At 34.8% G+C, this 20,847-nt stretch overlaps 1 protein-coding gene across 5 annotated transcripts in view; it reads left to right on the forward strand.

Moving 5' to 3' along the window:
* Window positions 1-2: 2 nt before the first annotated feature.
* The window catches only part of LOC125753972 (zinc finger protein 385C-like), a 122,807-nt gene continuing 101,962 nt past the window's right edge, over window positions 3-20,847 (forward strand). For 3 of the 5 annotated variants that reach the window (XR_007407010.1, XR_007407011.1, XR_007407009.1), the window contains exons 1-2: window positions 3-228; window positions 992-4,626. The gene's annotated coding sequence lies outside the window, so the exon portion shown is untranslated. The remainder of the gene's footprint in view (window positions 229-991; window positions 4,627-20,847) is intronic. The other 2 variants (XM_049103778.1, XM_049103777.1) reach the window with 1 other exon arrangement.

A 20,847-nucleotide genomic window follows, 5' to 3' on the forward strand; every position in this document is an offset into this window, starting at 1 on the left:
GGCGCCGCGTGGCGAGGTGGCGGCGGCGAGGCGGCGGCTGAGGGACGCGGTCCTCCCGCCTCGGTCGGCGGAGAGCGCGGTGGGCCCCGCCGTGCCCGTCGGCCCCGTGGAAACCAAGCCTGACGTGAGCCGCCGCTACCTGGGTGAGGCCTCCGTCACCTCCAGATTCCTGAAGCGAGGCGCGTCTGGCCACCCCTTCCCGCGTCAGCCCCCTCAAGTAGCTGAAAGGTACAGACTTTTTATTTTTTTGTTTACATTTTCTACACATATTTTTTTTTAAAAAGATTATTTATTTATTCACGAGAGACACACAGAGAGAGGCAGAGACACAGGCAGAGGGAGAAGCAGGCTCCACGCGGGGAGCCCGACGCGGGACTCGAACCCGGGTCTCCCGGATCACGCGCTGGGCCGAAGGCGGCGCTCAACCGCTGAGCCACCCGGGGATCCCCTACAAATATTCTGTTTAATGAGGCTGGTACAGACAGGGCCCATTTAAAAGTCCTTCCCCACACCAAAAAAAGGGAAAATTTAACACGGAAGTGCAGTGCTCTGTTGTATACACTTCTACGTGAATGACTTTATTGAACCGCTGATGAACAGGAGGACATCTCCGGGGTCTTCTGGCGGGATTTTTCTTTGATCTTAAAATGCTTTTTCTCTTCAGTGAAGGGATTTAGGACTTAAGTCATTACCCCCCCCCCCCCCCCCCCCGCATGTGTTATCTCGACTCCACCTTGATATTCCTCTTCCTTTGGGCCAGACCCTAGGATTTTTAAGGTTTGAGAGTAATTGGCCACCTCAAAGATTTTCCTTGTCACGTGTTACTAATAATGTATTTAAGAGATGGACTTAATTGTATAAAATTACTATCTGTTAGGAGGAAAAGGCAAATTAAGGCAGTAAGGAGAGGCCGAGTTTTCGAAGAGTGGGAAAAGCAGTCGAGTTGGTTTTCCTCAACATTCTGCAGGTTGCTTTCTCTTTCACCCTGTAGGCACTGGGGCACATTTCCTTGTTCTTGGTGGGCCAGGAGAGACAAGGTTGTCACAGAGACGGCCCTAAAAGGCAAAGAATTCAGCCCAGCTTGAAATAAGTTTTCAGTTCTGGAAGAGACAAAAATTAGTTTGGTTCTGTCGCAGCACCTGGATTTGAGGAATGTGAAGATTCCAGAGAGAAGTGAATCAGATACTTCAGTTCTTCCCTCAAGACGTGAACTGTTTCTAAGCTTCTCAGGAGACTCCATCTCCCTGAACTCCTATAATGGAAGTGGGGGAACAAGAAGTGGCAGATAGATTATTTCTGCACTGAAACTCCTACCTCAGATCTCTTCCACTTGTTACCTTGTTTGCTTCGCACCAGTTCTTAGTAGAGTGAATGTTGCAGGAAGATAAATGGCTCCAGAGAGATGCTAGGGATTGTCCAAAGTTATGTCAAATACATTGTTCTGCAATTGAGCTAAAAAGTACGTCTGAGAATGACCTAGGCATCAATAAATGTTCCCTATTTATATCCATATCCAAACTATGTTTTCATCTATACTTAGAATGTAAATGGTGGGTTACATGAACCATTACACCAGTTCTTCATCCCCAGTGCCAATATTCTGTTAATTCCTGGACCTGATACATTTGATGATGGAGGTTACAACTTTGTAAGAAATGAAGAAAAATGATAACTAAATTTAAGGAGTAGTTATGATTTACTGATTACTTATTTTATTTCTTTAAAAGATTTTATTTGTTCATGAGAGAGACACAGAGAGAGGCAGAGACATAGACAGAGGGAGAAGCAGGCTCCTCACAGGGAGCCAGATGCAGGAGTCAATCCCAGGACCCAGGGTCACGCCCTGAGCCGGAGGCAGATGCTCAACCACTGAGCCACGCAGGTGTCCCTGATTACTAATTTTAACTCTACTTTCCAATGAAGAAATTTTCAGAAAGCCTTATGTATATTAAAGAAGGTGATTCGTTTCTTAAAGTCTTCTTTGGAGTTAAATGGAATAAAATATTCTGAAATTTAGTAAGAATTCCATGAAAATTATTGCGAAGTCTGCTACCATGGCATTTTACAAAGAACAATAGTGTCTAATTTAGGTATCTTTGGTTTATTATAAGAATTATAAGGTAACAAAGATGCTTAAACTAACAGCTCTGCGCTTTTGGTGGTTAAAACTAAAAGATGCATTAAAAACCTAACTGGCCTTCTAATTTAAGATTTATAAAAATAGCATTAGCAAAAAAGTGCAATATATAATTATACTTTTCCCAACATGTTTACTACTTTTTCTCATTGTCTTGCTTTTGAAAACAAATCTGGGCACCAAATATTAACGTATTCAATTGTTATGCTAGCATTTTAAAAACATCCAACATAACAGAAATAATTGTTTTACCATCTGCTTCTTTTTTGGTGAAATCTCAAGTTTCCTAGATCATCTATAAAATATCACAGGCATGGAGGTAATTCAAATTCACTTGAATTTATGTACTCTTTTTATATACCCTACTCTTTAATAACGATGCTTTTAAAATCACATCTTAATTTGAATATTAGGAAGTGTTACATACTTTTCCCCTTGAAATCGTAACTGTTCATCAAGACACATTTCAAGGAGCACCTGAGTAGCTCAGTTGGCTAAGCATTCAACTCTTGATTTTAGCTCAGGTCATGATCTCAAGGTTGTGAGATCAAATCCCAAGTTGGGCTTGCACCAGGCATGGAACTTGCTTAAGCTTCTCTCTCTGCCTTTGCCCCTTCTCACCTTCTTCCCTCTCCCTTCCTTTCTCTCCCCCCCCCTAAAAATAAACACATTTCAAGGCCCATTTCCTTCTTCAAATGTTCTGTTTTTTTCTATCCTACACTAATCTGTTCTGAATTTCCATATCATGCTTCCTCTGTCCTACTTGCATAGTCTCATGTACTCCTCATGTATTCTTCACTTTTATATGGCAGGAAGCCAGCTACACTTTAAGATCCTTGAGGATTAGAACCTTACTCTTCTATGTTCCTTCAACATCCCTTCAAGTGTCAGAAACAGAGCAAATGTCCCAAAGGTATTTGAGTATTTCAGCTTGCTTTGAGTAACAAAACTATCTTTTGGAATCTTAGCTATTGGTAAGAACTGTGTGGTCTTCAAAGTGCATACCAGGAAATCAAGTGTAGTAATTAGAGCCAGTTAGCTATATCTCACAGTCAAACCTGTATGAACAATTTCTAAGAGTATCTATTTGTGAAAGTCATAACTTGATAAGCCCTGGGGTAGTTGGTGCTTGATGTTACCATAACTGAGGTATCATGGTTGTCTGGAGGCCCTCCTGGATTTATTTCTATTCTTGGCTGTTGACGTTGCACAAGATATGTCAAATATGTATCTCAAACTTTTAATCCGAGATCTTTCTCAGTATGAGAACTGAGAGGTGATTTGAGTATAGCACCTCCTTTGTCAAAGGTGATTATAACAACCCAAAAATGTCAATGGATAAACATTTATACATAGACCAAATATGCCCAAAAGAGTCAAAAGTAAATGGAAATTTAAAGGAAAAATTCTGAGGGGAAAGAGATCTAGCATCTTTTTCCTTAGATATTTTTAAAAAGTGAATTAAAGAGAAGATCTAGATATAGAAATATATGGGATTCTACAAATTGCCAATAATATTCCTTAAAAAAAATAACCTTTCTTAGCTTTGACTGTTATAACTCTATTAAAATCATTTAGAGGGATGCCTGGGTAGCTCAGCAGTTGAGCGTCTGCCTTCAGCTCAGGGCCTGATTCTGGAGTCCTGGGATCGAGTCCCACATTAGGTTCCCCATGGGGAGTCTGCTTCACTCCTTCTGCATGTGTCTCGGCCTCTCTTTCTGTGTCTCTCATGAATCAATAAATAAAATCTTAAAAAAAAAAGACAATCATTTGGAGAAATATCTTTGCTTCACCAAATATTTTGTTTATTTAGCTGAATATATTTGTTTTAATTTTGTAGATACCGTATTGATTTATTTATACACAAAGAACAAGACAATGTTTTATTTATTTCGAAATTTCACACCCAAAATTTCCTCTATGGGTTTTGTTTAGTCACTAGTTCCTTTTGAAAAGAAGCAGTAAAATCCTATCAATGAGGCAATCTAATAATGGAGTTTAAAGTGTGCTGCATGCTAGAATGGCTGTCCTTTTCTCAGGATTATCATCTCCAGCTCTATAGCAAGTAGAGAGCCTTCTCTTTGCTCCTTGCCAAGTATTTTCAGCTAGGATAGCTTGCCCTGTTTCTCTGTTGTAAAATCTTAAAAAATGTTTGTCTTCTGGAATTCTCCCATTCTTGATAGCACAGTTCCTGCGCTTGACAGATAACCTATGGACTTGATAAACATTTTGTTTTTTCAGAAAATGTAACCTCAAAACAATCAGCAAATTTCATTTAAATGAAATTCTATAGCAACTCTTCCATTCTGTGCGAACACATATGGAGTTTGGTTTCTATGGTTACTCGTTGTTAGTCCTATGCTCTTTGGTTCTGTGCAGAGTTGGAGGAGAGATCAACAAGCCTAGAGTGTCATTATAACGAGGCAGAAGCTGAGATAGTTCCTTTAGTTGATGGCTGTGCAACAGTTTAGAAGACACATAGTTTTAAGGTAACAATTAGAAAAAAATACCAGAGGTCCTTATCCCCCCTTAACACTAACTGGTTATTTGATAATGTCATAGGAACAAGAATGAGAAGAAGGACTTAAAAGTATAACTATATTGATTGTCTTTCTGTTAATCCAGGATATATGACAAAAGAATGTACTCATTGATAAAGTGGAGGTTTTCTTTTTTTTTTTTTAATTTTTTTTAAATTTTTTTTTTTTTTTTATGATAGTCACACACAGAGAGAGAGAGAGAGAGAGAGGCAGAGACATAGGCAGAGGGAGAAGCAGGCTCCATGCACCGGAGCCTGACGTGGGACTCGATCCCGGGTCTCCAGGATCGTTCCCTGGGCCAAAGGCAGGCGCTAAACCGCTGCGCCATCCAGGGATCCCAAGTGGAGGTTTTCAAAAAGCATGGAATTGTTTAAGTACAATATTAGAGCTTATGTGCGTCTGTGCATGCTTGTGTGTGTATATTAAAAGATAATTCAAGTTTACAAATGTGTATTTTGACCTGAATTATTTCCAACAAATAAAAAAATTGAATCTCTTTGGAGAAAAGCCGTTCTCAAGATTCTATACTCAAGGGTACCTCTGGTTCATTTTTTTTCATGGAAATTATTTAGTTTCTCTTATGAAGCAGTAGTATAATACAGGTTTGGAATGGTGTTCCAAAAGAACCAAACTATCCCTTAAAAATTATGTTTAGTTGTATATATGCTATGTGTGTAAGATTAAAATAGTTTGATATACCTCTAGTTTACTTTGGCATCTGAATAGTAACTATGATGTAGTTGTTACCATCAAATTATCTACAAAAATGTTGAGATTGTTATAGAGAACAAAGCTTGAGGGAACTAATGATGGAAGTGTTTGATAGTGAACCATTGATGGGTAACCTATGTATCATATACTTCAAGAAATCTGGCAACAGTCCTCTTCACCTGATGGAGAATAGAAATATATTCTCTTCTTTCATATTATCTTCTAACTGTCCTGGGAGACAGGATTTGTGTGAAGCAAAAAAACAAAAAACAAAAAACAAAAAACAAAAAAAAAACAAAACAAAAACCTGTGTACTATCTCTCTGCTTCAAAAATGTGGTTTTTGGAAAAGGACAGAGTGCAGTCTTTTCCCTCCCACAACTTCTACGGCCCTAAATCCCCGCAAGTAAGCTATGACGGATAAGGGCAAAACTGGAGCCCTTCACAGGTGCCCTAACATGGGGTCCATATTCAGGAGATATGTGAAATTGGATAGGAAAAAATAAATATTTATTTTCATTAATCCATAATGGAAATGGAGCATTCCTTGTAAGTTTGGGTATAGGGAGTAAACTGCAGTTACATTAGCAGGACTTGTGACTTTCTTCCTAGTAGAGGTTATTAATATGATACCATGATTCAGTGGCTTCAGGTTTCTCAAAATATATTTTATTCTTATTAATACTTTCGGTTTATGGTAGTTATGAAACCTTCCAATAGATTTGGTGTTAATGATTAGTGAAGCACAGATTTGGAGTATAATGTATATTTTATTTTTAACATAGATAGTTCTCTGTATTTCAATAGGATTTGTTTTCTCGGGAGTCTGTTTACATTTTCTAAGATTTATTAATGCTTCGAGACGCCTGGGTGGCTCAGTGGTTGAGCATCTGCCTTTGGTTCAGGGTATGATCCCGGGTCTGGGGATCAAGTCCCATATCGGGCTCCCCTTGAGAAGCCTGCTTCCCCCTCTGCCTACGTCTCTGCCTTTCTCTGTGTCTGTCATGAATAAATAAAATCTAAAAAAAAAAAAAGATTTATTCATGGTTCACTGTATTGCTAAATTTTTACATGGCACGAAAAGTAAAGGTCTGTTTTATGTAGAATATTTGTTGAAAATTGGTAATAGACAGACTTCTGTATATAAATTTGCTCTTCAACCCTCAGTTGAAAATAAGGATTTAGTCAGCATGCAAGCATTACACAGTGCCAAAGCAAACCAACACCAAATCTTTTGGTAAACACCAACTCCAAGTAACTCCAATCAAGCTTAATAATGAGAAGAGTAAAAACAATGTTAGAAACAAAGGAAACAAATATCAAAATGAAGATTCAGAAAAAAGACAATTTCCCTGCAAATGAGCTGTTATTATAGATAGACACCATAGAAATTACTTTTGAAAGCTCCGTGACATCCTTGATATGGAAAATTTGAAGACTGAACAAGGTAACATAAAATGGCAGAAGATAAAGAACTAACCAAAATAACCACAATATACCCAATGTCTGAATTAACTTTTCATCTAAAAATTAGAAGAATAGGATTCCCAAAGAAGAGATGAGTTTAATCTAGAAGATAGACTGTAGATACTTTCCTACATAGCAGAGGGTAAGGAAAATAAAAAGGAATGACAGAGAATAGAATTACAGTTACTTCAGCAGTAGAAAAAAATAATAGATTAAATTATTGTTGAAGACTTTTAATTGTTGAAGTATTTATTTAGAAAAATAGTTGTGAACATACACAGAATGAAATAGCCTTCAAGAAAAACTTTACCACCATCTTCAGATAAAACTTTTTAATAAGTAACCTCTATGTCAGAAAAAAATGTTAGCTATACACATGGGGAAAAAATCTACAAGGACACAGATAAAAAAGAAGAAAAAAGAAACAGACCATCTGTAGAAGTAATCTAGTTCCCAAATTGTAACACTGACTACCAGAAGTCAGAGGAGAATGTTTATGGAGACTTGAGATAATTTTTATTCAGATGAATTTTCTTAGAAATAGGACAAGTATTCAAATATACCAGAGATTGACTTACAGGTTACTTCGAAAAGTTTTTAGAAGTTTTTGGTATGTATTTCAGTAATATTCCAACTAATTATGAGATAATTCCAAATCAAACTTCCATAATTAGAGAATTCAGGTATAGAGACGTAACAATTAGAAATTAAATCTGTATCATTGTTCAAGAGAATATATGAGATGTAAAATTAATTGCAGTGACCTTGGTCTAAATCATATTACATAGAAAGTGTTGTAATGTAGGAATGGGCAGAGGAAAATTAGAGTGTTAAATTCCTTATCATAAAAAAAGACTTGGCACTTTATTTTGGTTCTAATAGTATTTAATGTTTCACAGTATCTCTAGATTTGTTAATAAAGTTAAATTTATTGGAACTTTCTAAAGTAAGGGATAATACTTCAGAGTCTTACTACTATTTCAAAACTGGAAATCTAAGGTGGGAGATTTATAGATTTTGAATGTAGGATCAAATGACTTAAGGGAGATCTTTGACAGTGGGGATCTGATGGAGATAGGGCTAAATTCATGATATCATAGTTTAGAAGTGGACACAACAAAGCAGGGGTCCTGACAGATAAGCAAAATGTTTGTCCAGATGATGAGATTATGTCTCTGATAAATTGATCATGGGCATCTCCTGAATGAAATAGTGAAGTTATATAGTAGTTTACAGCCTTATCTTTCATGGAGCAGTTTTTTGGAACAAATAACTAAATCATGTTGACATAGATGGTCTTCAGGCTTATCTAAGTCATGTGGACACATATTGCTTCAGTGATGCATTAGCAACTTTAAAAAAAATAACCAGCCATAAAATTAACACGGCTGTGATGTGGAATGTATAATTAAAGCAGAATACTATGTGTATATCACATATGTATTAAAGTATTAAAATTGTCTTAAAAATATAAATGTTTAAACTATTATGTTGATAAGAATCTCTGCTTTAGTAAAGGTGATAAAATTTCAGTATGCTGTTTACAAGAAATATGCATGACAAAATAAGCAAAAAAAATAAAAATAAAAAATAAAAAAAAATAAAATGTTGAAATGGCAAATGCAAATAAAAAAGTTCAATGTTCATGTAAGGCAAAATTGTCATCATATTTAAAGCCCTGGAAGGGAGAAGAAACAAACATTAAGTAGAAAAAAATATATAAGCCTTGATGATATGCTTTAATAGTAAATAGAGAAAAACAACATATACAGAAATAACTTCTAGGGATCTGAGGATAAATAATCAAGGAGACTTTAAAAAAAAAAAGATTTTACTTATTTATTCAGAGAGAGAGAGGCAGACACAGACAGAGGGAGAAGGAGGCTCCATGCAGGAAGCTCGATGTGGGACTCAGTCCGGGAACTCCAGGATCCCGCCCTGAGCCAAAGGCAGATGCTCAACCACTGAGCCACCCAGGCGTCCCAAGGAGACTTTTAATATGTTAACAATGAGAGCCGTTACAAGGATAAGCAGACAAATTTATAAGTAGGTTTGCAGAGTTATGAATTATCTGTTAAAACTTTAATTATTGTGGAAACAAAATTGAGTATATATTTAACAAGATCTCAAGCAAATTCTATAAATATAGAAAGTCAAATTATACAGGACACATTATCTGATTTGTGTGGGATACAAGTGGAAGTTATTGTTAAGATTTAAATGTTATCAGTAACAACAGCTACGAATTACAACCATTCTTAACAGTACAAAACAATCCCAAACAATTTTGGAGTTGAAGTAGAAATTAAAACAATTTAAAAACAGATACAATGAGAACACTATTTACCAAAACTTACATGATACAGCCGAGGCTATACTTAGAAAGAAGGCAGTAACTTAGAAAGCTTTCATTCGTAAATAAGAAAGAAGGTAAAGTAGCTCAGTTCAAGGAATTAACGGACAGTAAATTAAAAAAATAAAACTAGGGAAAGATAGAGAATGATATAAAAGGAAACTATGACAACAAAATAGAGGAATAGAAAGTTAATTCTTGTAAATTTTTTTTCAAGGGGCATTATATGTTAATGTTTGCCAAGTACGTATCATGGATCATGTAAATGAATCCTCACAACTGCCCTTTGGGGCAGTTACTACACAATTTTATAGATTTTTATTATGTTATTATTGTTACATCATTTTATAGATGAGGAATCAAAGCTTTGAGATAAATTAAAATTCATTTTTTTAATTCATTTTTTAAGAAGGTTTATTTAGTTATTCACAAGAGACACAGACAGAGAGAGAGGCAGAGATATAGGCAGAGGGAGAAGCAGGCTCCTCGCAGGGAGCCTGATGCGGAACTCGATCCCGGAACCCGGGATCACTACTTGAGCCGAAGGCAGGCGCCCAACCGCTGAGCCACCCAGGTGTTCCTAGAAATTAAATTTCTTATGTAAGAGTACATAGTTTACAGGTGGTGAGGTTGTAATTTGATAGCTGTTGTCTCTAATTCCACGAACTTGGCATTATCAACACAAATTTACAATCTTCTTGTTCAGGAGGTCAGAAATCTAAAATGGGCCCCATTGGGATAGAATCAAGATGTCAGTAAAGCTGTGTTTCTTCTGGAGCATTTTGGGTACAATGGATTTTCTTGTCTTTCCAGCTTCTAGAGGCTGCTCCGTAACACTTGGTCCCCTTTCATCTCCAGAGCCTGCAGTGGCTGGCTAAGTCTCAAATAGCATTACTCTGATACTGTTCTGTCTCTCTCACTTACAAGGACCCGTATGTATGTATGTATGTATGTATGTATGTATGTATGTATGTATATATTTGTTATAAGAACCCTTCTGAATACATTTGGCCCACCCAAATAATCTATTATGATGGCCCTATTTTAAAGTCAATGAATTCTGTCTGCAACCTTAATTTCCTCTTGGTCACATTATACAATATATTCACAGGTTCTGGAGATTAGGGTGTGACATCTTTGAGAGGTCAACCACAATAAGTGTGCTTGAAATGTTGCTCTTCCAAGTACACTTGACCCTTCAGCAACATGGGTTTGATCTGCATGGGTCCACTTACGTGTTGATTTTTTATGGTACAGTATTGTAAATATATTTTCTCTTTCTTAAGATTTTCTTTATCTTTATTGTGAGAATATAGTATATAATATTACATACAAAATATGTGTTTCTCAACTGTTTATGTTATTAGTAGAGCTTATGGTCAACAGTAGGCTATTAGCAGTTAAATTTGGGGGGAATCAGAAGTGATATGTGGATTTCTGACTGCACAGAGAGGTTGGTGCTTATAACCCCCGTGTTGTTCAAGGGCCAACTCTACTGCCTCTTTCAACATAAAATATGCAATTCTGATGAGAACATAGAAATTAGGAATGACAGTATCTTAATACATTAAAAATGAGTTTATATAATATAGGTAAGTTGCTCAGCAAGAGGCAGGGTAAGTTGCTCTAGCTTGGTTAAGTACAGAGGAATTTAGTAGGGGATATATCTTAGAGCCTTAAGCAGAGGCTATAGCAATACAACCAAACACAGAATGGACCCAAGGAATTGCTTTATCTCTCTCCTGTAGAAGCTGCCTGAAGCTACAGCTGGCTCCAGACCATGCTACTCTGTTTCTTTTTACTCACTAGTTAGCTTGGGCTTGTATTATATAATACCACAGACTGGGCAGATTAAATAACAAATAGATTTCTCAGTTCTGGAGGCAGGGAATTCTAAGATCTGTGTGTCAGTATGGTCATGTTCTGGTATCAGTATAGCTGAGTTTTCATGAGGATCTCTTCCTTGCTTGCAGATAGAAACCTGCTTCTATATGTTCAGTGTGTTCCAGTGACCTCCTCTTCTTTGTGCTGGGGTGTGCATTAGCAAACTTTCTAATAAGAAATACTTTCTTATAAAACTATCAATCCTCTTAGATTAGGTCTTAAAATTATTTAAGAATTATTTCATTGGGGCCCCATCGATAAATATAGCCATCTTGAGGGGAGAGGAGTGGGTCATGACTTCAACATATGAATTTTGGGTGAAGGGGATGGAAACATTCAATCCATAACATTTAGTAAAATGGGATTTCCATGTCTAACCTAGATTATCATGCAATTAAGTTCTAAACAAAGAGTCCTATAGGAACTTTCAGTGGTAGAGCTGAAATCTAGTGTCAGCACCATACTGACACAGATAGAAAGAAATGTAGAGGTTCTGCTTATTTGTTTTTTGGGAAGTGTGATTTACTGTGAGAAACTATCAACTGTGGGAAAGATTGCACATAAAATATGCAATTTTAGGCAGTCACAGAAGATAGAAAGCCCTTAGAAGTATGTACGAAAGAACTATGAAAATAAAGGTATTCTGAAAAAAAATTATTAATTTCAGGGTTCTTTTTTGTGAAAATAGATGAATTATCAGGAGATTAACAAAGTTGACAAAGTCAATATGGAAACCTGAGAAAGCTGAGGTAAATAAGAATGTTGCTTTATCACCTAAAAGAGTGGATTCAGATTATTTTATGAGTTTCTTTTGCCAATTCCTCAAGGAACAGTTCATTTTCAGCCTATTTAGTGTTTCTGGAACATAGAGAAAGAAGAAAAGCTACCCTGTAATGTTGATAACAGAACCTAACAAAGAGAATATAGAAAGAAAATATTGATCTCAATTATGAATAAAGATGCAAAAATAGCAAGTAAATTATCAGTAAATGACATCCAGCTGTATTTAATCCATCATGACCAGTGGGGTTCATATTATGAATGTGAGTGGGGATCAATACTAGGAAATCTGTTACTCAGATTCTTCATATTAACAGATCTAAATGGAAATACATTTAACTACCCCCATGTAGAATTTGACTGAATATAATTATCGTTCCTGGCTCAAAATAAAATGCTGTAATTTTTCCTTGACTCAATAAAAGTATATACCATATATATATATATATATATCTTGGACTTAAAACCTGTTTCATGCTTCATGTATAATGTTAATCTGTTTAATTGGCTAGTTCATTTAGCACAATTTAAAAGGTATAAATGTTTGAAAACACAATCTTTTTATTACTTCCAGACCAATTATCTGTGTATTTTTGGGCAACAGAACCTGGAAAACTGAAAGAAGACGTAGTATATATACAATAATGAATATGTATTTGAGGTCTGACATGCAGCTGGGTTATTTGCCACCTTGGACAATTGTTTAACATTGTATATTAGATTGACTTCACTAAATTTCATTTTGTGTAGGTTAAAATAGACATGCCATTTGTGCCAGTTCTTTATTTTAAAAGGGTTAAATACCTCACTACACGTGAGGTTGGCACAGTGTGAATGTGGTTGCTGTTTATTGCTATTGTTGTTATTAGGATGCATAGAATAACAAATATGAAGTAGATATAATTAAAAGAATCTGTAGATTTCTTGTATGCTAGTAATATCCAGTCTGAATTACAAAAAAAAAAAAGCAAAACAAAACAGATTTGGGACGCCTGGGTGGCTCAGTAGTTGAGCGTCTGCCTTCAGCTCGGGGCGTGACCCTAGAATACCAGGATCAAGTCCCACATAGGGCTCTCTGCATGGAGCCTGCTTCTGTTTCTGCATGTGTTTCTCATGAATAAATAAAACTCTTACAAAAATAAAAATAAATAAAAAATGATTCAACTTCCTTTGTTTTGTTTATGAAAACAAAAATGCAGTTATCAGATCATCAGGAAAGTAATCCCATAAATCCTATACTAACACATGTAGGGAAACAAACTGGAAAAACAAAAAATAATAACAAAGAGACACCTTGAATGACTTGAAAGATTTAATTGATTAAAATGATGATTTATTTTTATTTTTTAAATTTTTTTATTTATTTATTTTTGCCCATAAGCTTTTAGTTAGGGTCTTCCAATTTTTGGAGAATTGAGGTGACTGACTGACTTTGGCTGGTTGGTGCTAAGTATGTTTGTACTGGCATCATGACTAACAGTTATTGAAAAATTAAGGAAACACAACTCTAGGACTTCCTAGCTCATTCCATTTATCCTCTGAGGCTAGGAAAATATGAATACCTCCTCAAGTACAAATCAATTTCCTGTTATGATTCAAATAAACAGTGGATAAGCATATCAGAAGGAAGTCCAATACAGATCTTCCTACCATTTATTCTGTCATTTTCCTTTAATTTTATATATGTCACTTTACAGATATGTTGTTAGTATTTGATTTTATTCATCCTGAATCAGTAGTCTAAAATGAACAAAAATGACCTTTAATTCATTCATCCATTCACTTATACAGTCCCATAACAAATACTTACTGAGTACCTATCCTGTGTCAGGTACTGTCCTACAGGTTTGGAATATATTAGTGATAAAAACTGACTTTCTGTGGTCTGTATTCTAAAGTAATTTCCTTATATTGTAGGTGTATGATTCTTGGGAATTATGTGGATTAAAAAATAAATTATGGTGTATCTGGAAATCTCTCATCAAAAGAAATCAATATTACTTTGCAAGTAGTATTCCTCTTTGGGTATTTTAAGTGTCTTTCCTATATGTCTTATCACACAGAACTATCCCTGTGCAAAAAATAATTTAAAAACAGTGCATGACCAGTGTCAGATTCAGCTTAGCAAATTCAACCATAAGTCTGTGTCTCTAAGACCATTTTTCTTATAGTAATTATTAGATCTTATAGATTCTTTTTTATAGTATCCTTTGTGTCTTGACACGCTATAAATTTTCTCTCGTATAGCAAATTGAGTATTTAATCCAGTTAACAAATATTTATTTAGAAACATTTTTCTCAAGGGACCTTACAGTTGATTGGATGAGATTATCCAAAAATAATGAGATTTAATGTAAATGAGGGAAGAAAAAAAACACATACAGGCATCATCATTAAGCTCAGTCTTGAAAAAAGGGCAAATCTTGATAGAGTGAAGGAAGAAAGAAAAGTCCAGTGTGAAAGAAAAGGATAAAGTCTTATAGATAAAACAATAAAAATATATTTGAACTTAGAAAGATATTGAGAAGTTAAAAGTAGCTGGACAGTAGGGTACATGGAAGCAGTGGCAGAGAATGAGCCTGGAGATGTGTAATTGTAAAGAGCCTTAAACACTAGGGTGAGGAGTTTAAACTTTTCATCTAAGTAGTAGAATATGGTAAACATTTTTTGAGGCTCAAGATATAACTTGTGCTTTATTTTAATAATTGTTGGTATTGTGGAGTTAATTTGGAAAAAGGAAGAGATTAAAGATCTAAAGCTCCAATTAGTAAGCTGTTACCACAGATCATTTGATAGGTGATATGGATCTGAACTAAGGTATTGAAAGGAGGAATGAAAAGGAGTAGAACTTACAGATTAGATGTGAATGATAGAACTGGATAAGACTTTATTATTCAGAATGATTGGTGATGCCATTAATCAAAAACGAACACAATTTTGGGAATTTTTGATGTAAAGAAAACTTCTTGCTTTTAGCTTTGATATGTGGTTATATTTGATATGTGTTGTGGGAGAAGTTTAATGTGGAAATGCAGGCTGGCAACAGTATAGTTAAGACATTTCATATCCAAAATTTTACCTTATACACACCTTAATATTTTGAATATTGATGATACTACGTATACCTTTTAGAACGATATTTATAATTACAAAAAATTTCATATATTGATAAGGGATTTAATATATAAACACTTCCCTCATTATTGGCTAGATTTTGTTTGAGTGTTAAAACTTTGCTAATTGGGGACGCTTGGGTGGCTCAGCAGTTAAATGTCTGCATTCAGCTCAGGGCGTGATCCTGGAGTCCCAGGATCAAGTTCCATATCAGGCTCCCTGCATGGAGCCTGCTTCTCCCTCTGCCTAGGTCTGTGTCTCTCATGAATAAATAAATAGAATCTCTAAAAAAACAAACAAACAAACAAAAAAAACCAACTTTGGTAATTGTTAGAAGGTAGTTCAAGAAAGAAAAGATGGGGAAGGATGACAATTAATATTCAATACCAAAGAGAATGTTGGATTACTTTTGTTCCTTTCATTCAATTTCCAATCAATAGGCAAATTTTGAGGGATCACTAAACATGTCATTAAGATCGTGTTCAATTATGCCAGTGTACTGTGCATAAATAATCAGTGGTCTGTGTTTTCCAAGGGAAATACCCAAAGACTTATTTAACCTCTCAGAGAAGCAGATGTTATTTATTTAATGTATTTATGTATTTATTTATTAAATACATAATCCTTAAAATCTATTTTTAAGGATTTTATTTATTTATTCAAGAGAGACACAGAAAGAGAAAGGAGACACTCAAGAGAGACATAGGGAGAGGAAGAAGCAAGCCCCCTGTGGGGAGCTTAATGCTGGAATTGATCCCAGGACCCTGAGATCATGATCTGAGCGAAAGACAGATGCCCAACTACTGAGCCACCCAGGTGCCCCCAAGAAGCAGATTTTAAATTAATGTGTTTCCGACTTTAATTCATTCAAATCTCATGTACTTTAGTCTTAAAATGTACATTCTGATACAGTAGGTCTGGAGTGGGACTCAGTATTCTGTATTTCTAGCAAGTTCCAGGTGATAATGAAGCTGTTGATGTATGCGACATACTGAGTTAGCAAGGCTCTAGATTTACAGTGTAAACTTTGCAAAAGAAAATATGAGTTTGGTGATTTAAAATTTCCCAGTGAATATTTTAGCAATCGGTAGGAAAAAAGCTCGTGGGGCTTTTTGTATTAAATTATTGGACAATTTTCCTACCTACTTTGAGTTGATTCAGATTCTGAACACTGGCCATGTTGCTGAAAGTGGCTGATCATGTTGCAGAATGTGGAAGTCACAGGTCTTTTTCAGTCTCAGTTACCTGAAAATTGAATCTTGAGTTGTGACGAATTCTTAATCTTGGCTCAGCACAGGATGGCCTTAGGTGCCACACATCCCTGGAAGCAGTAAGTACCTCCAGTTCTAATGTTGCTGTGAGAATTTTTCAACAGCCCCTTCATTTTTTCCTTTTTGCTTTGAAGTTTCTTTGATCTCTCAGCTACCTGAAGAGAATGAGCAGACTTTCTAGCCTATTAGGAAAATATCTCTCAACCACCCCCACTACAAATAGAAACAAACAAAAAAACCCCTCAAATGCAGAATCTTTTTTTTTCCTTCTGGTTTTCTTTGTTGTCAGTTTGATAATGGGTTCAGTCACAGATTTGTTCATTAATTGGTAACTTTTAAAGTTGTTTTTAAATCTCTAAAAGTTTATTTAGGCAAAATTAAATCATTTGCACTGTAGGAACTGCCACCTAGCCCATAAATGTCCTCAGTTTGGTACTTAGCATTTGCATATCAATATGACAGTTCTCTCTTTTATTCTTATCCTATACAAGAATTCTTATGAAGTTATATAGTACTGCATTGCCTAGCAATATCTTGTTATAATCTCAGAAATTATTTTCATACATATATTAAGAATCCATTGACCTTATACAGCAAGTGGGCACTTTTTTCATACTTGAGTGTTTCTATTTTAGTTTTCCACCTCTTCTAATTTTACTGTGCTTCTGAATATCGGAATACTAAATTTACTGAACCTATTAAAATTGGTCCAAGAAAATTCATATGTATAGGAAATTCCATAAGTACATCTTAGGGGAATAGAGCAGATTTTTCCAAAACATAAATTTCTTACCACAATTTTTTAGCTATTTAAAAGAAATACAGTTGTTTTAGCATCCAGTAATTTGAAGACACTGGGTATTTTTTTCCTTAACATTATGCGTATTAAAACATCCTGACTCATTATTCTGAGTATTTTATGGTTATTCTCTCTCATGTCTTTCATATTTAAATTGCACACGGTACTTGTGTTTTAGTGGAATGTTTGTGTTTTTCTTTTGTACTTCAAGGAAACAGTGATCATAACACACAAGTAGAATCTTTTTTAGATTTTTCTTTTTTTTAAGATTTTATTTATTTTATTTTATTTTATTTTATTTTATTTTATTTTATTTTATTTATTTTATTATTTTATTTTATTTTATTTTATTTTATTTTATTTATTTTATTTATTTTATTTTATTTTATTTTATTTTATTATTTTATTTTATTTTATTTTATTTTATTTTATTTTATTTTATTATTTTATTTTATTTTATTTTATTTTATTTTATTTTATTTTATTTTATTGGTGTTCAATTTACCAACATACAGAATAACCCCCAGCGCCCATCACCCATTCACTCCCACCCCCCTGCCCTCCTCCCCTTCCACCACCCCTAGTTTGTTTCCCAGAGTTAGCAGTCTTTGCGTTCTGTCTCCCTTTCTGATATTTCCCACACATTTCTTCTCCCTTCCCTTATATTCCCTTTCACTATTATTTATATTCCCCAAATGAATGAGAACATATAATGTTTGTCCTTCTCTGACTGACTTACTTCACTCAGCATAATGAGAGACACAGAGAGAGAGAGAGGTAGAGACACAGGCAGAGGGAGGAGAAGCAGGCTCCGTGCGAGGAGCCCAATGCGGGACTCGATCCCGGGACTCCAGGATCATGCCCTGAGCCAAGGACAAACGCTCAACTGCTGAGCCACCCAGGCGTCCCCTTTTAGATTTTTCTAACTTTTTATGTAATCTTTTGTGTTTTACAAACCATGAACATTTTGTTTTTTATCACTATATACTGTAAGTTTCTGGTAATTACAATATATAGTAAATATATGAAAGCAAAGAGAAGCAAATATCTGCTAGAATTTTATTACTCTAAACAAAGGGATCAAGACCATTAATTGTTCTACATTTTGTGTGCTTAATGAATCATTTGCACCATGCTTTGTCTCAAAAGGAGATACTTGGAATCTTGTGAAAAGGACAGGCCATTTTGCTACCCATGTTAAAGTTAGAATATATCTGAAATTACCCATGAAGCTCCTTTTTAAACATCTTCCAGTTTCCTATCTTGGAGTAGTTTTGATTCCACAAGTGAAGTATGTGGTCTTATGGTGGTACCGAAATAGATGAATTCTGGATGGAGATTTCCTCATCTTTTCCTACCAATCTCAATTTATAACCTCCTGTTACATCTCAGTGATTATCATTCTAGGTAGAAATCCTCAATTTTTGTTTTCTCTGTCTCCTGGTAATTCTAGTTGTTTTTTGTTAAAAAAATTCTTTTGACTAGTAGGAGAAACAATAAACAAAAATAAATACATCATTATATATAATGGTATTTGTTAAGATGTAAAAAGGAATTTTAAAAGGGAATATTTGGGGGATCTAATGTAGATAAGATGATACCACTGAGCAACTGACACTTAAGAGGTATTTTCTGAGACCAGGAAAATAGGTAGAACTTAGCTAGATTATGAGTGTTGACAAATTACCTTCTAGATAAAGGAAAGTACATGTGTAAAAAACTCAGGTCAGAATATACTTGGTGAGTTAAAAGGTTAAAAGGATGCCAGGGTTTTCGGAATATAGTGAGAAAAGTGTGAGAGGGAAATGAGATGATATTAGAACAGTAGTTACTGGAGGCTGTAACAAAGATTTGGACCTTTGAGTCTTTGGAAGTTATTGGTATAAAAAATTATATTTAATTTTTTATTTTGAGTGACCAGATTGAGCTCCTTCAGGTTCCCACATATCAATTTTTATCATAATTTTTATGTTTCATAGTAGATTTTTTAAATGATTTATTTACTAATTGTTGTGGAGGGATTGGCAGAGGAAGATGGAGTCTTAAGGCGACTCTGCATTGAGTGGAGAGCCTGCAGTGGGGCTTGAGATCACAACCTGAGCTGAAACCCAGTCCAACACTTAACTGACTATACCACCCAGGCACCCCCATAGTAGAATTTGTAAAATACCCTTCTATAAAGACTAATGAAAATCCTGTGTTCTGTATTACCATATTTATTTTTATTTGCTCTCTCTCTCTCTCTCTCTATATATATATATATACACACACACACACACACACATATATATATTTAAAGAATGTATATGTGTAAGTGGAAATATAACTTTTTTTCCATTTTGGGTATATTTTGGCTTTATAATTTTTATAAACATTCTCTCTAACATAAAGTTATCTGGAACATATTATGACTGATTTTCTGTTGAAACCAGAAAGTCATCTTCATTTGATACATTGAGGATACTGAAAAGCTACTTCATTAGGAAGTGTATCTTCAGTAACATTTTATACTTACTCATGCTCTGATGGAATGTTTTGTTCTCTTCTTGGACTACTTAGGCATTTCATTAATGAGACAATTCACTTCTTAGAGCTTTGAGTTTAGATGTATTTTAATTATGCTTGAGTTTAGATGTATTTTAATTATTCTGTATGCTTCACTATGAATGGAGCTATTATAGATATCATTAAATTCAAACTTTTATCACAGTTGTTCCATTTGGAAGGCTTTACATGAGAAAGGGATGCAGAAAAAATATAGATACTGAGATTAAGATTATACCCATAAAATTCTTGTCTCATTAAATCTTTATAATTTTAACTGATTTAGGTATTGGGGTTCTGCCATTTTACTTGAAGTCATTGAAATCAAAATGATTCTTTATACTACCAGCAAATTTTAAAAATATGGACCATATATTTATTCAATTTCAAATGATCTTTTTAAGCCAGTCAGCTATCTTGAAGCAAACCCTCTTTTTCTTAATCCTGAACACATTCAATATGTAAGCAATTCAGGTACTTTGTCCTTCAAATTTATACCATTTTAAAATAATTGGCATACATTTAATGTACTTACTTTATTTTTATGAGTAATTTTGTTGACTTTTACCAGTTTTTCATCTCCAGATTTCTTCTAGTTAATTCATTTATTTTATGATAATGAAGGACTGATTGCTGAATTAGCTAAATTATCTAACCAGAGATAATCAGTTGATACAGGATATATAGAGGATGCAAATTAATGTCCTTTTGATAATAACTTTTTAATCTTGATATAATCAATCCTATTTACTTCTCTTTTTTCTTGTCTCAAACTCATCCTTGTTCCTTTCTGGTCTGCTAATTTATTTCATTTCCTATGATCCAGAGATTTAAAAATTGTACATAGTTTTATAAAGACTTTGTATTGTAAAGATGTCCATTATTCCCTGGTAGATCTGTAAATTCATTGCAATCTCAATACTACATCATACTTTTTTGAGTGTGAAGATTGCAAGATGATTTTTAATTTTATATGGACTAAGAATTTTTCGCACCAGCTATAACCAAGAAAATCTTGAAGGACCACAGCACAGTATCCAAACATTTAGTAAAGGTATGTTAATGAGGACAGTATGGGATTGGTCCAAATACAGACTAATGGAACAAAGTTTGGAGATTGACAGAGATAAATGGCCTAGAATAAGGATAAAAAGCAGCCACAAAAACTAGAGCTCCAGGCATTTGTACAAGTTCCTTCTAGAGACCTGTTGACCTGGTTGAGCCGGAAGTGAGCAGTGAGCCGGAAGA

This window comes from Canis lupus, chromosome 29 (assembly GCF_003254725.2).
Source record: "Canis lupus dingo isolate Sandy chromosome 29, ASM325472v2, whole genome shotgun sequence".
NCBI lineage: Eukaryota > Metazoa > Chordata > Mammalia > Carnivora > Canidae > Canis > Canis lupus.